Source organism: Stenella coeruleoalba (assembly GCF_951394435.1).
Source record: "Stenella coeruleoalba genome assembly, chromosome: 3".
Lineage (NCBI taxonomy): Eukaryota > Metazoa > Chordata > Mammalia > Artiodactyla > Delphinidae > Stenella > Stenella coeruleoalba.
Window position 1 is genome coordinate 169501493 of NC_137148.1, and position 13378 is coordinate 169514870.

Genomic DNA, 13378 nt, shown 5'->3' on the forward strand with positions numbered 1-13378 from the left:
ATTTATAAAAAACAAAACATGAGAGGGCAAAGCTGGGGCGAAGTGAGCGTAGTATTGACGTATATACACTACCGAATGTAAAATAGTTGGCTGGTGGGAAGCAGCAGCACAGCACAGGGAGATCAGCTTGGTGCTTTGCAATGACCTAGAGGGGTGGGATAGGGAGGGTGGGAGGGAGGCTCAACAGAGAAGGGATATGGGGACATGTGTATGCATATGGCTGATTCTCTGTTGTGCAACAGAAACTAACACGGTATCGTGAAGCAATTAAACTCCAAAAAAGATGTATTTTAAGAAAATTGCTTTGATTAGAACTTTCCCCCCTTCAGTGTAGTTATGGCATGCATTTGAAATACAGTTGTGTTTGTTTAAAAAAAACACAAACAACTAGCACACCATTGTAAAGCAATTATACTCCAATAAGGATGTTAAAAAAAAAAGAATACAAAAACAAAACCAAACAAAAACAAAACACGGAACTCACAGATACAGGGAACAGATTGGTGGTTGTCAGAGGTGGGGGTGGGGAATGGAGAAATGGGTGAAGGTGGTCAAAAGGTACAAACTTCCAGTTATGAAATCAGCAAGTCCTGGGGATGTAAGTCAGTCACAGTGTGGTGACTTCAGTTAATAACACTCTATTACAGGTTTGAAAGCTGCTAAGAGAGTAGATCTTTTTTTTTCAATATATTTTTTATTGAAGTATAGTTGATTTACAATGTTGTGTTAATTTCTTCTGTACAGCAAAGGGATTCAGTTGTGTATATATATGTATATATATATGTATATATACATTCTTTTTTTAAAATATTCTTTTCCATTATGGTTTATCACAGGATATTGAATATAGTTCTCTGTGCTATACAGTAGGACCTTGTTGTTTATCCGGTCTATGTATAAAAGCTTCCATCTGCTAATCCCAACCTCCCACTCCATCCCTCCCCCACCCCCTTCCCCCTTGGCAACCACCAGTCTGTTCTCTATGTCCATGATTCTGTTTCTGTTCTGTAGATATGTTCATTTGTGTCATATTTTAGATTCCACATATAAGTGATATCATATGGTATTTGTCTTTCTCCTTCTGACTGACTTCACTTAGTATGAGAATCTCTAGGTCCATCCACGTTGCTGCAAATGGCATTATTTCATTCTTTATGGCTGAGTAATATTCCATTGTATACATGTTCCATTGTATACATGTACATCTTCTTTATCCATTCATCTGTCGATGGACATTTAGGTTGTTTTCATGTCTTAGCTATTATTAATAGTGCTGCTGTGAACATAGGGGTACATGTATCTTTTTGAATTATAGTTCTGTCTGGATATATGCCCAAGAGTGGGATTGCTGGATCATATGGTAGCTCTATTTTTAGTTTTCTGAGGAACCTCCATACTGTTCTCCATAGTGGCTGTACCAACTTACATTCCCACCAACAGTGTAGGAGGGTTCCCTTTTCTCCACACCCTCTCCAGCATTTGTTATTTTTAGACTTTTTAATGATGGCCATTCTGACCAGTGTGAGGCGGTACCTCATTGTAGTTTTGACCTGCATTTCTCAAATAATTAGCGACGTCGAACATCTTTTCATGTGCCTATTGGCCATCTCTATTTCTTGAGAGTAGATCTTAAAAGTTCTCGTCACAAGAAAACAATTGTAACTCTGTATGGTGATGGATGTTAACTAGACTTATTGTGGTGAGCGTTCTGCAGTATATGCAAATATGTAATCATTATGCTGTAAACCTGAAACTAACATGTCAGTTATACCTCAATACAAATAAAATTTGAAAAAACAGCAAAGAAACCTGCCCCCACAAATTTAGGCAGAGGGATGGATTGGATACATAGAGTGGTAGTTCCGGAGATTCCTACTGTAGACTCCCCAGGGTGATTCTCATTTTTATTTTTCCAGAGGAAAACTATAACTTTTCTCACAGCTCCCCCTGGTGGGAGCGTCCGTCTCACGCACCGGGCCCAGAGGGAACACAGCACAGCATCTGGGGTGTCCACAGCAGGCAGCAGAGGTGCAATTCCCTGGTTTTTGAGTTGTACTTTTTAATTAATACCCATTGGTAATTCATACCCATTATTTTGTTGTTGTTGTTGCTCATCAGAAAGATCAGAAAGGTTTATAACAAAGCAAAAATGCCCTGTTCCACCTCTGCCTCCTAAAATTCCACAAGTATCCCCCCCCAGGAGCCAACCATTATGGATACCTTGACTGTTTCCTTTGGTAGTAACCTCAGTTTCTGTTATTGTTGTTGTTGTTGTTTTGGCCACGTTGCATGGCTTGTGAGATCTAGTTCCCCAAGCAGGGACTGGACCTGGGCCCTCAGCAGTGAAAGCACAGAGTCCTAACCACTGGACCGCCAGAGAAGTCCCTAACCTCAGGGGTTTTTTTAAATTAATTTTTTATTTTATATTGGAGTATAGTTGATTTACAATGCTGTGTTAGTTTCAGGTGTACAGCAAAGCGATTCAGTTATACATATACATATATCCATTCTTTTTCAGATTCTTTCCCCGTATAGGTTATGACAGAATTTTGAGTACTGTTCCCTGTGCTATTCAGGAGGTCCTTGTTGATTATCTGTTTTACATATAGTAGTGTGTATATGTTAATCCCAAACTCCTAATTTATCCCTCCCCCCCACTTTTCCCCTTTGGTAACCATAAGTTGGTTTTCTATGTCCCTGAGTCTGTTTCTCTTTTTGTAAATAAGTTCATTTGTATCACTTTTTTTAGATTCCACATATAATTGATATCATATGATATTTGTCTTTCTCTGACTTACTTCACTTAGCATGATCATCTCTAGGTCCATCCATGTTGCTGCAAATGGCATTATTTCTTCTTCATGGCTGAGTAATATTCCATTGTGTGTATGTACACATCTTCTCTATCCATTCATCTGTCAATGGACGTTTAAGTTGCTTCCATGTCTTGGCTATTGTAAATAGTGCTGCTATGAACATTGGGGTACACGCATCTTTTCTAACCTCAGTTTTAGACATTATCTTCTCACTTCCTGTTACAGCCTTGCTATCCGACGATTTTCGTCCATATCTTTACATGAGTTAATATTCTATTACCTATCCTCATAACAGCATAAAATAAATAAATGAATTGACCACTTCGTAAAATGAAAATCTAGGAGAAAACCAGAATCCACCACAACTTTAAGAACTTAAGGAATTTTATTCCATCTGTGTTTTTAAACACAGAGAATGAAAAGTGGATGTTCTGAAACAGTCATGGTCTGGAAAAAAAAAAAAAAAAACAAACACAGGGGCATCCACCCCAAAACGCAGAGGGAGGCCAGATCCGCCCATGTAAATATTGTCTTCCACAAACTCATTCGCCTAGTTTACGGTATTCCGTATTCTGTTTCCTATTTGTGATTTTCTGCAATTAATGATGAACGTGGCAGAGTTGATATTAGTTGGATGATACCCCCCAAATAATATGGATAACCAGTGTCCTTCGTGGAGATGTGAAGAAGCTGCCCAGTTCCCTGTCCCCCACCCCCGTCAGACTGTCCTGCCAAAATGTTAGGCAGGTCCTTACATAATTTCCTAAAAGTCACTTACGTTCATGCGTGGAGTTCTGACTAGTCAACCCACGTTACCGTTACAACTAGTACACTTGCAATCAAGCTAAGAATGTTAGATTCTTAACTTCATTTTTTAAAAAATATTTATTTATTTAGGTTGTGCCAGGCCTTAGTTGCAGCAAGCGGGCTCTTTAGTTGCGGCTCCAGGGCTCCTTAGCTTCATTTCTGTAAAGTGGGCAGTAAGGGTTCTTGACGGCTTTTGTCATTGAAGTGTTTCTCTTCCTTTTTTTTTTTTAAAAAAAAACTCCTTTCCTTCTCATCCCTCTCCCCTTTCATTTCCCTCCAATTCTTCAACTTTTTCTCTTTTTCCCCCTTTCCTTTCCTTCTTCCATTCGCTGGCAGTCAGTATGGAACTTAGGTACAGCCATGCTATTGCCCTACTTCCTGGTTGCTTGGAAGTGGTTAACACAGTTGGCTGAAAACATGGGATTATTTTTTAATGTGTTCTGCGTGTATTCAGCCTGCCCCTTCCCAGGCTGGAGATCACAGCAGTTTGCTACGGAAATGATTCGCTGTCGCAGAGAAATGTGACAACGGATGGCGAGAAAACCACGAGAAAAATAAAGATCGTCTCACCGCACAGGTGCTTTCCACACGAAATCCACTTTTCGGAAGCCCAGTCATTGTGGAAATTGCGCTCTCGTGCTTCTCTTTGAAGGGATCAGATACTCGCATTCAGGTCTGCACCAAATCAATGGCTCTCAAAACCACCTACCAATGCTTAAATGGCCTTTAAAGTTCTAACGGCACCGGTTAATTAACAGACATTCGTTAAATAAAAACAGTCAATTAGGAAGAATTCCTTCTGGGAGGGGGAAAAAAGTTTTAACAACCACAGAGGGTAAATGCTCTCCAGGAGATCTGGAAAACTCCCGGGAGGATGTATTTTCGTACCATTCTTAGACTCATCTAGTTTTTAGTGGTCTTGTGGTTTCACTGGCTAATTCTTTTCTTGTAAACATGTGGTTAACCTTTTTTTTTTTGGTGGTTCGATTTTTATTTCATATTTGAGCAGAAAATATCCTTTCATTTTGTTATGCCTCTGGGAGTTTTTGACCAAAAAAAAAAAAAAATTGATTGGAAACGTAATACTTGCACTTGGTAAATACACACAAAGGCAGACAGACAGACAGACAGCCTCAACAGGGTGAAAGGAGGACACAGTGAAGAGCTAAGCCTCCCTCCTCCTGTTATGTGTATTCTTAGTTTATATTTATTGTTTTTCCAGGAATATTCTCTACATATACAAGCACGCTGCAAAAGAACATGGAAGAGATATAGGAGAGCTTAGAGGTCAGGCACTTGGGTGTCAGAGCCAGACCACCTGGGTTCACATCCCAGCTCTGCAGCTTATTACCTGGCTCTGTGAGTTTGACTGAACCCTTGTGTACCCCCCAAAGTGGTAGGCAGCCTCTAAAATGCCCCCCGACGGCCCCCAATGATCCCCACGTCCTCGTATCAACATCTTTATGTAATCCTCTCCCCCAAGTGTGGGCTGGACCTACTGATCCCCTTCTAACAATTATATCAGAACTGATGAGATGTCATCACTGCTGAGCTTAGGTTATAAAAAGACAGTGGCTTCCGTCTCAAGTGTACGGGGGAGACCAGCTGCCAGGTCCCCACCGTCATGTCAGAAGGACACGCAAGCAGCTTCTTAAACAGCCTGTGAGGTGAAGAACGGAAGTCTCCAGGCAATAGCCCGAGAGGAGCTGAGGCCTGCCTTAACCACATGAGTGAGCTTAGAGCTCTTCCCCGTGGGGTGTTCTGTTTGATGGGTGTCAAGGTTCAGTGTTTCAAGATGAATAAGTTCTAGAGACCTGCTGAATAAATTCTACAGATTGTGTCTGCAGTTAACATTTCTGTGTTGTACGCTTGAAATTTTGTTAAGAGGGTACGTACCATATTAAGTGTTTTTACCACAATTTTAGAAAGAAAGAGAGAGAGAGAGAAAGAAAGGAAGGAAGGAAGGAAGGAAAGGGAGGAAGGAAGGAAAGAAAAGAAGGGAGGGAGGGAGGGAGAAGAGAGAGAGAGAGAGAGAGAAAGAATCTTCCCCAGTTGAGCCTTCAGATGAGACCACAGCCCCAGCCAACAGCTTGCCCACAACCTCATGGGAGACCTTGAGCTAGAACCACCCAGTGAAGCCGCACCCAGATTCCTGACCCACAGCCGCTCTCTGTGACCATGAATGTTTGTTGTTTTAAGCTGCTAAATTTGGGGACAGTTGTTTACACAGCAAGAGATAACACATATGTAAAATGGGACTAATAATACAAGAGTTATTGTGAAGACAAAATGAGTTAATATTGACAAAGGATGGGGAATTACCGGGCACAGAGTAAGCACTCAAAAAATGTTTACATATTTACTTAAAAAGGCAGTATTTACATGGGTAAGTTTATCCCCTTTTGAAACAAATATCCCCCTTTAAAAATGCTGTCAACAGTGTTCAATGTTCTGTGCTTATTTACTATTTTGTTGTTTAATATGTGGATCATAGCCGTTCTCCTACACCTGCCCACATAGCTTCATCGCATTCTTTTTCACTGCTGTATGATAGTCCATTGCTTAGCTGAATGCTACTTCATTCAATCAATCCTTTATTGTTGGCTGTTTAGGATGATCCCAGATTTCTGTCATTCTTTTTGTCTCAATGCCCCATCTTAAAATGTAATGTCCATCCATGTTGCTGCAAATGGCATTATTTCATTCTCTTTATGTCTGAGTAATATTCCATTTTATATATGTACCACATCATCTTTATCCATTCCTCTGTCAATGGACATTTACGTTGCTTCCATGTCTTGTCTATTGTAAACAGTGCTTCAGTGAACATTGGGGTGCGTGTATCCTTTTGAACCAACAAGGACCTACCATATACCACAGGGAACTCTGCTCAATATTATATCACAGCCTAGATGGGAAAAGAATTTGAAAAAAGATAGATACGTGTATACGTATCACTGAATCGCTTTGCTGTACACCTGAAATTAACACAACATTGTTAAGCAACTGTACTCCAATATAAAATAAAAAGTTATTTCCTGAAAAAAAAATGTGATGTTTTCAGTCATGGACAGTTCCAAGTGGAAGAAACCCATCTTTGGAATCATTCGATGCTGAAGTTTCAAACTGAGGTTCTGGGAGGCCAAGTGCTCCATGGCGCCCCCTGCCTTTGATCAAAATTGCTCCCCTTTTGCCTGTCCGACCCCAAACCCAGACACCTAATCCCGTGCTCGCTCCACATCTCACAAGCCTTCTGTGGGAACACATCTGCAGCTTCATCATGAGATGATTTGAGGCAAAGAAATTCATTTCACAGCCAACTCCTTGGAAATACACCAGGACAATTCCTTTTTTTTTTAAATTTTATTTTTGTGTTGACATATAGTTGATTGACAAGGTCGTGTTCGTTTCAGGTGTACAGCAAAGTGATTCAGTTATACATACATATGTATCTTTTTTTTTTCAGATTCTTTTCCCTTATAGGTCATTACAAAATACTGAGTAGAGTTCCCTGTGCTATATAGTAGGTCCTTGTTGGTTATCTGTTTTATATATAGTAATGTATATATGTTAATCTCTAACTCCTAATTCCTCCCTTCCCCCACCAGGACAATTCCTAATAGTAAACTGCATTTCCCAAGGTGAGGGGTGTTAGCAGGGGGAAATAGGTCACTCGGTTTAATAGGTTTGGGAAATGCAGTTAGAATTAACATTTTTTACTAATGGCTTTTTTTTTTTTTTTCTGATACTAGTAACATCTCTTGGGCACCTTCAGTATCCCTGGCACGTTACAGAGCACATCCCAGTGAATCCCCACGAGGTAGGTCTTCATCGGAAACCTTTTTTTTTTTTTTTTTTTTAACAGAAGAGGAAACTAGGGTTAGAGGAAACTCTAACCCTAGTTACTGATATATACAGAAGAGGAAACTAGAGTTAGAGGATTACGTGACTTGCCCTTGAGTATGCAGCTAGCATCCAGAACTCAAGTCTGAATGGTTCCAAAGGCTGGGGTCATAACTCAGATTGAAGGACTTCTCAGTGCCTTTAATGAGCTGCTGGGCACTGGCATCGTTTGATCTTGGAGCCCTTTCTTCACAGTGTGTCTGACAACAGTAAGTAAGACTGTCTGTCAGCACAGGGTAGCAGGGACTCCATATCAACCTGTCTGCAACCAAACCTACACCTACAACAGCTGGAGTGACCAACCATCTGGTTTGCTCGGGGCTGAGGTGGTCCCTGCGACATGGAACTTTCAGGTTTAAAAAAAAATTTTTTAATTATTATTCAGGTATAATTCGCATAACATGAAGTTCATCATAGTATATTGTACAATTCAGTGATTTTTAGCATATTTAAAGCATGGTGCAACCATCCCTACTGTTTAATTCCAGAACATTTCCACTGCCCCCAATGGAAACCCGTACCCTCGTATCCATTTAGCAGCCCCTCAGTTCCTCCCTCCCCAGCCCCTGGTAACCACTCACCCACTTTCTGTTCTATAGATTTGCCTCTACTGGACATTTCACCCAAATGGAATCATACAGTATGTGTTCCTTTGTGACCGTTTCACTACACTTGGCATCATGTTTTCAGGGTTCATCTGCATAGTAGCAAGTGTCAGTGCCTCACTCCTTTTTATGGCTGAATAGTATTCCATTGTGTAAATATACCACATTTTGTTTATCCATTCATCTGTTGATAGACATCTGAGTCCTTTCCACTTTTTGGCTATTAGATATGAGTAATGCTGCTGTATATGCATGGACAAGTTTTTGTATGGACGAATGTTTCCAATCCCTTTGGATATATACCTAGTAGAATTGCGGGGTCATGTGGTAACTCTGTCTAACTTCTTGAGGAACTGGAGTTTCGGGGGTTTTTCCTTCTCCTTTTCTTTTTTTCTTTTTTGGCCACACCTCACAGCTTTCAGGATCTTAGTTCCCCAACCAGGGATCAAACCTGGGCCCCAGGCAGTGAAAGCACCGAGTCCTAACCACCGGACTGTCAGGGAATTCCCCTGGAATTTCAGTTTTAATAGCAGGAAAGTTCTAGAGAAATCAGGACAAGTTGGCCACACCTTATAAATGATTTCTCCTTGATGTCACTTGCCCCAGGGCTTTAGGTAAGAGGGCAAAGCATTCAAGATACTGCCTTGGGTACACCCCCGTTCCTTCCACTGTTACCCAACTTTTCTGGTTCTGTGCTTCCTGTACTGCAGACTCTGCCATTTTCCCTCCAAACTGTGCCCTACATCGTCTTCCAAAGATTGCTGTGTGTTTACGCAAGCAAAGCCTTCTCTCAGGAAGGGACAGAAAGCAGAGTCCACTAGGGGGAAATGTCAGCCTTTCCTCCATCCACTTGGAAGCCCTGGGTGTCCTGTGTCAGCAGGGACCCGGCACTTTTTGATAAGGGATGACTTGGGCCAGAATAAGAATACAGGGGGAGCTAAGAGTGACAGAATAGAGGGCAGGTAAGTCCTGAACTGAAATTCCCTGCTGGAAATTCACACCTGTTTTCCTTCTGCCCTAACATAATATAGAACCACTGTTTGAGTGGGAAATTGTGGAATTACAATAAAAAGCTAAAGAGGAATCTCAGAGCAACCCTTCCATATCTTTTCTGGATTATAATCAGAGGCTTAAACCCCTTCATACAAGCACAGAATAGCGTTCTTTTCATCTACATTTTGCCAATGGAAGCGTTTCTGCGAGGTTTCTGCCCACCTAGCCTTAAGAGATTTGGGGCAACAAAAGAATAAAAGGCAGGGTCTTGAAGAGATATTTGTACCCCCTTGCTCATAGCAGCATGAGTCACAGCAGTCAAGGTGGAAGCAGCCCAAGTGTTTGTTAATGGATGAACGGATGAAATGTGGTCCATCCACACGATGGAACATTATTCAGCCTTAAAAAGGAAGGAGATTCTGACACACGCTACAACATGGATGAACCATGAGGACATGATGCTAGAAGCCAGACACAGAAGGACAAATACTGTCTGATTCCACTCATAGGAGGGCCCTAGAGGAGTCAGATCCACAGAGGCAGAAAGTAGATGGTGTGTTCCAGGGGTTGGGGGAGGGGCTGGGGAGTCAGTGTTTCATGGGGACAGAGTTTCAGTTTTCAGGATAGAGTTCTGGAGATGCGCGATGGTAGCACAAAAATGTGAATGTACTTAATACCACTGAACTGTACACTCACAAGTAGTTTAAATGGTAACTTTTATGTTATGTATATTTTATCTCAAAGTTTTAAAAAATTTTAAAGTTAGATTTGGACAAGAAATTTTTACCTGCAGGCTTGGCATTCCACCGTCCATTTATTCGACAGTGATTTACTGAGGAACAGCTGTGTTCCAAGCCCAGTTCTAGACCAAGGTTTCTCAGCCTTGGGGCTGCTGCCTTTGGGGCCACATCATTCTCTGTGGTGGGGCCATCCTGTGCCCTGGAGGGATGCAGCGTGCCCCGCCTCTACCCGCCAGACGCCAGGGGCTCCCCCTGCCCCAGCTGTGACATCAAAAGTGTCTTCAGACATTGCCCAGTGTCTCACAGGGGGCAGAATCATCCCAGGGGAGATCCCCCCTGGGTTAGGGGATTCCACGGACCCCCAGAAGACACTGCATTCCATAATCATCTGACCTGCGGAGGCACTAGGATGCTACACACATTTGAAACACACAGAGTGACTGGGGAGGGAGAGAGGAGGCATTCACAGATGCTGGGGGTGGGAGGCACCCTGGTTTACACGGCTTAACACATTCATTCTGGTGCGTGGTACGAACTGGGGCGTCAATCTTTCCCCAAAGGCTTAATGCTGGGTTTCTTAGTCTAGGCACCGTTGGCATTTGGGCCCAGATAAATTCTCTGTGGTGGGGCCATCCTGTGCACTGCGGGGTGTTGAGGAGCATCCCTGGTCTCTACTGACTAGATGCCAGCAGCACCCCCTAGTCGTGACTGCCGGAAACATCCCCAGACATTGTGGGGCAGGGTCACTCTTGGTTAGGAAAAAAACCTCTGCTTTTTAAGACTCTCCTGTGGTCCAGTGGCTAAGACTCCGGGCTCCCTATGCAGGGGGCCCGGGTTCAATCGCTAGTCAGGGAACTAGATCCTGCACGCATGCCTCAACTAGGAGTCCAAATGCTGAAAATAAGAGCCCTCATGCCACAACTAAAGATCCAGCATGCCACAACGAAGATCCCACATGCTGCAACTAAGACCCAGTACAGCCAAATAAATAAATACTTCCTTAAAAAAATCAATGAAACCAAGAATTGGTTCATTGAGAAAAACAAACAACAGCAACAAAAACCCCTCTGCTTTAGATGATAGAGATGAGAGTAGACAGAAGAGGTCCCTGCCCTGCTGGAATTTACTGAGACTGGAGGACAGGGCTGGAAACTGCAATTTCAACTGGGGCACCAGGACAGAAGGGTTCTGGAATTCCACAGGGAGGCGCCAGCCCAATGAGCAGGTTTTCAGAGGAAATAACTGAGAAAGAGGTTCCCAGCTCTAAAGGCTGTTCACCTATTCAGAGGGTACAGAAGGGTGAGAGTGGACATCGTAAGAGAAATTTTTTTTTTTTAAATTTTATTTTATATTGGAGTCTAGTTGATTAACAATGTTGTGTTAGTTTCAAGTGTACAGCAGAGTGATTCAGTGATACATGTACATGTTTCTATTCTTTTTCAAATTCTTTTCCCATTTAGGTTATTACAGAATATTGAGCAGAGTTCCCTGTGCTATACAGTAGGTCCTTGTTGCTTGTCTATTTTAAATATAGCAGCGTGTACACCTCAATCCCAAACTCCCAATCTATCCCTCCCCCCCATCCTTCCCCGCCTAGTAACCATAAGTTCGTTCTCTAAGTCTGTGAATCTGTTTCTGGTTTTTTGTTTGTTTGTTTGTTTGTTTTTTTAGTATTTACTTATTTATTTTGGCTGCACTGGGTCTTAGTTGGGGTACTCGGGATCTTCATTGTGGCATGCTGGATCTTTAGTTGTGGCATGAGGGCTCTTAGTTGCAGCATTTGGACTCCTAGTTGTGGCATGCATGTGGGATCTAGTTCCCTGACCAAGGATCGAACCGGAGCCCCCTGCACTGGGAGCACGGAGTCTTACCCACTGGACCACCGGGGAAGTCCCTCTGTTTTGTTAATAAGTTCATTTGTATCATGTTTTTTTTAGATTCCACATATAAGTGATATCATATGATATTTGTCTTTCTCTGTCTGACTTGCTTCGCTTAGTATGATCATCTCCAGGTCCATCCATGTTGCTGCAAATGGCATTATTTAACTTCTTAAAGGGATGTCTTGGCAGACTACGTCCGGGGTGTTGAGGGCTGGGTGAGCAGAGGGGTCTGGTTGCCCCTCCCTCCGATCCTGGGGAGGGGGACTTGAAGGGCGTGCCTTGGCTCCAAATAGACTCCCTGGGAGCAGGGAGCGGGTGATGCTCCCATTCCAGGGAGGCATGCTGGACCGGTATCCACTTCCTGCCAGAAGCTGCAGGATGAGAGAAGGGCTGGTTGTCTGTTTTCATAGCTGAGCCAAGGCAACTCGATGCTAAATCAGGATGGGCTTGCAAACAGCGGGTTCGTTTGGGAAGAGGTGTTGTGTGTTTCTCAGGAACTAGATGTGCTCAGAGAGCCGGCGTGGGGGCATCTGAGATCTTGTCCTGGAGCCTGTTCTGGTGTCCCTTCGCAGAGGATAAGCAGGCCATGGGGCCTGAATTCCTAGGGACCAGGGAGAGTGGAAGTGGCGGTCAGTGTAGTAGGTTTGGCCGGGTAAAAGGAATGGCAGGAGGCAGCCAGCCCACCCACCAAGATGGGGCAGGGGTGGTGGCTTGTATCCAGGACAGCTTCACGAGGTCTCCTACGCTTGCTTTATTGCTGTGCTGTTGCCGTCTTGAAGTTCATAATAACTTTCGAACAGGGATCCTTCTCCACTACAGACGGACAGGGCAGGTGCAGCTCAGTATTTTATCTCCAAGGACTTTAGACTCCTCCCAGGAGCTCATAAGCAAGAAGGGAAATGTGCAGTCGTGTTTGACATCAGTGCAAATCAGGCCATTGGATGAGAGAGCCTTGATGTCACAGGCTGCTGCTAAATTTCTGAGGAGGTTCCCCTTAACCAAATGGCTACGGGTTATTGGATTTTCTTAAAAACTGACCAGGCAGGGTCTCCACCTTGTCTTGTCTTTCTATGAAGGACGACTGTCACTTGACCGGCTGAAAGCTGCCGCTTTACTAACATCAAACTGGAATGACTCTATGCAGTCAGTTTTGTGCTAAGGCAATAAATGCGTTCCTAAAAATCACCACCCTGGGCAAAATTACAGGATAAAAACACACAGGGCTGGCTTGTGGGTAAAATGGAGTTAGGGTGACAATACTCAAAAACTTCATCAGTGAGTTACACACCTGAGTTACAACTAAAAGGAACCTAATTCATATGGTAGCAGAGTCTTTTCATAACAACTTCATTGAGATATAATTCACACACCATGACATTCATCCTTTTAAAGTGTGTAATTCCGTGGTTTTCAGAACATACAAAGACTTGTGCAACTATCAATATTTTCATCACCTCCCAAAGAAGTTCCGTACACCTTAGCAGCGCCTCCCCATTTCCCCTCCTCCAGCCCCCGATGACCACTAATCCACTTTCTGTCTCTATGGATTTGCCTCTTCTGGGCATTTCCCATAGACTGTATCACACAATATGTGCCCTTTTGTGACTGTCACCTTTCATTCACTTAGCATC

The 13378-nt window shown here is 43.0% G+C and overlaps 2 protein-coding genes across 6 annotated transcripts in view; one reads left to right on the forward strand and one right to left on the reverse strand.

Annotated features, from left to right (window-relative positions):
• RFX2 (regulatory factor X2) overlaps positions 1-13378 on the forward strand; it is a 185955-nt gene that overhangs the window by 67626 nt on the left and 104951 nt on the right. For all 5 annotated transcript variants that reach the window (XM_079918169.1, XM_079918171.1, XM_079918167.1 and 2 more), the window contains one exon: positions 7376-7443. The gene's annotated coding sequence lies outside the window, so the exon portion shown is untranslated. The remainder of the gene's footprint in view (positions 1-7375; positions 7444-13378) is intronic.
• The window catches only part of ACSBG2 (acyl-CoA synthetase bubblegum family member 2), a 66423-nt gene that overhangs the window by 46202 nt on the left and 6843 nt on the right, over positions 1-13378 (reverse strand). The window lies entirely within an intron of this gene.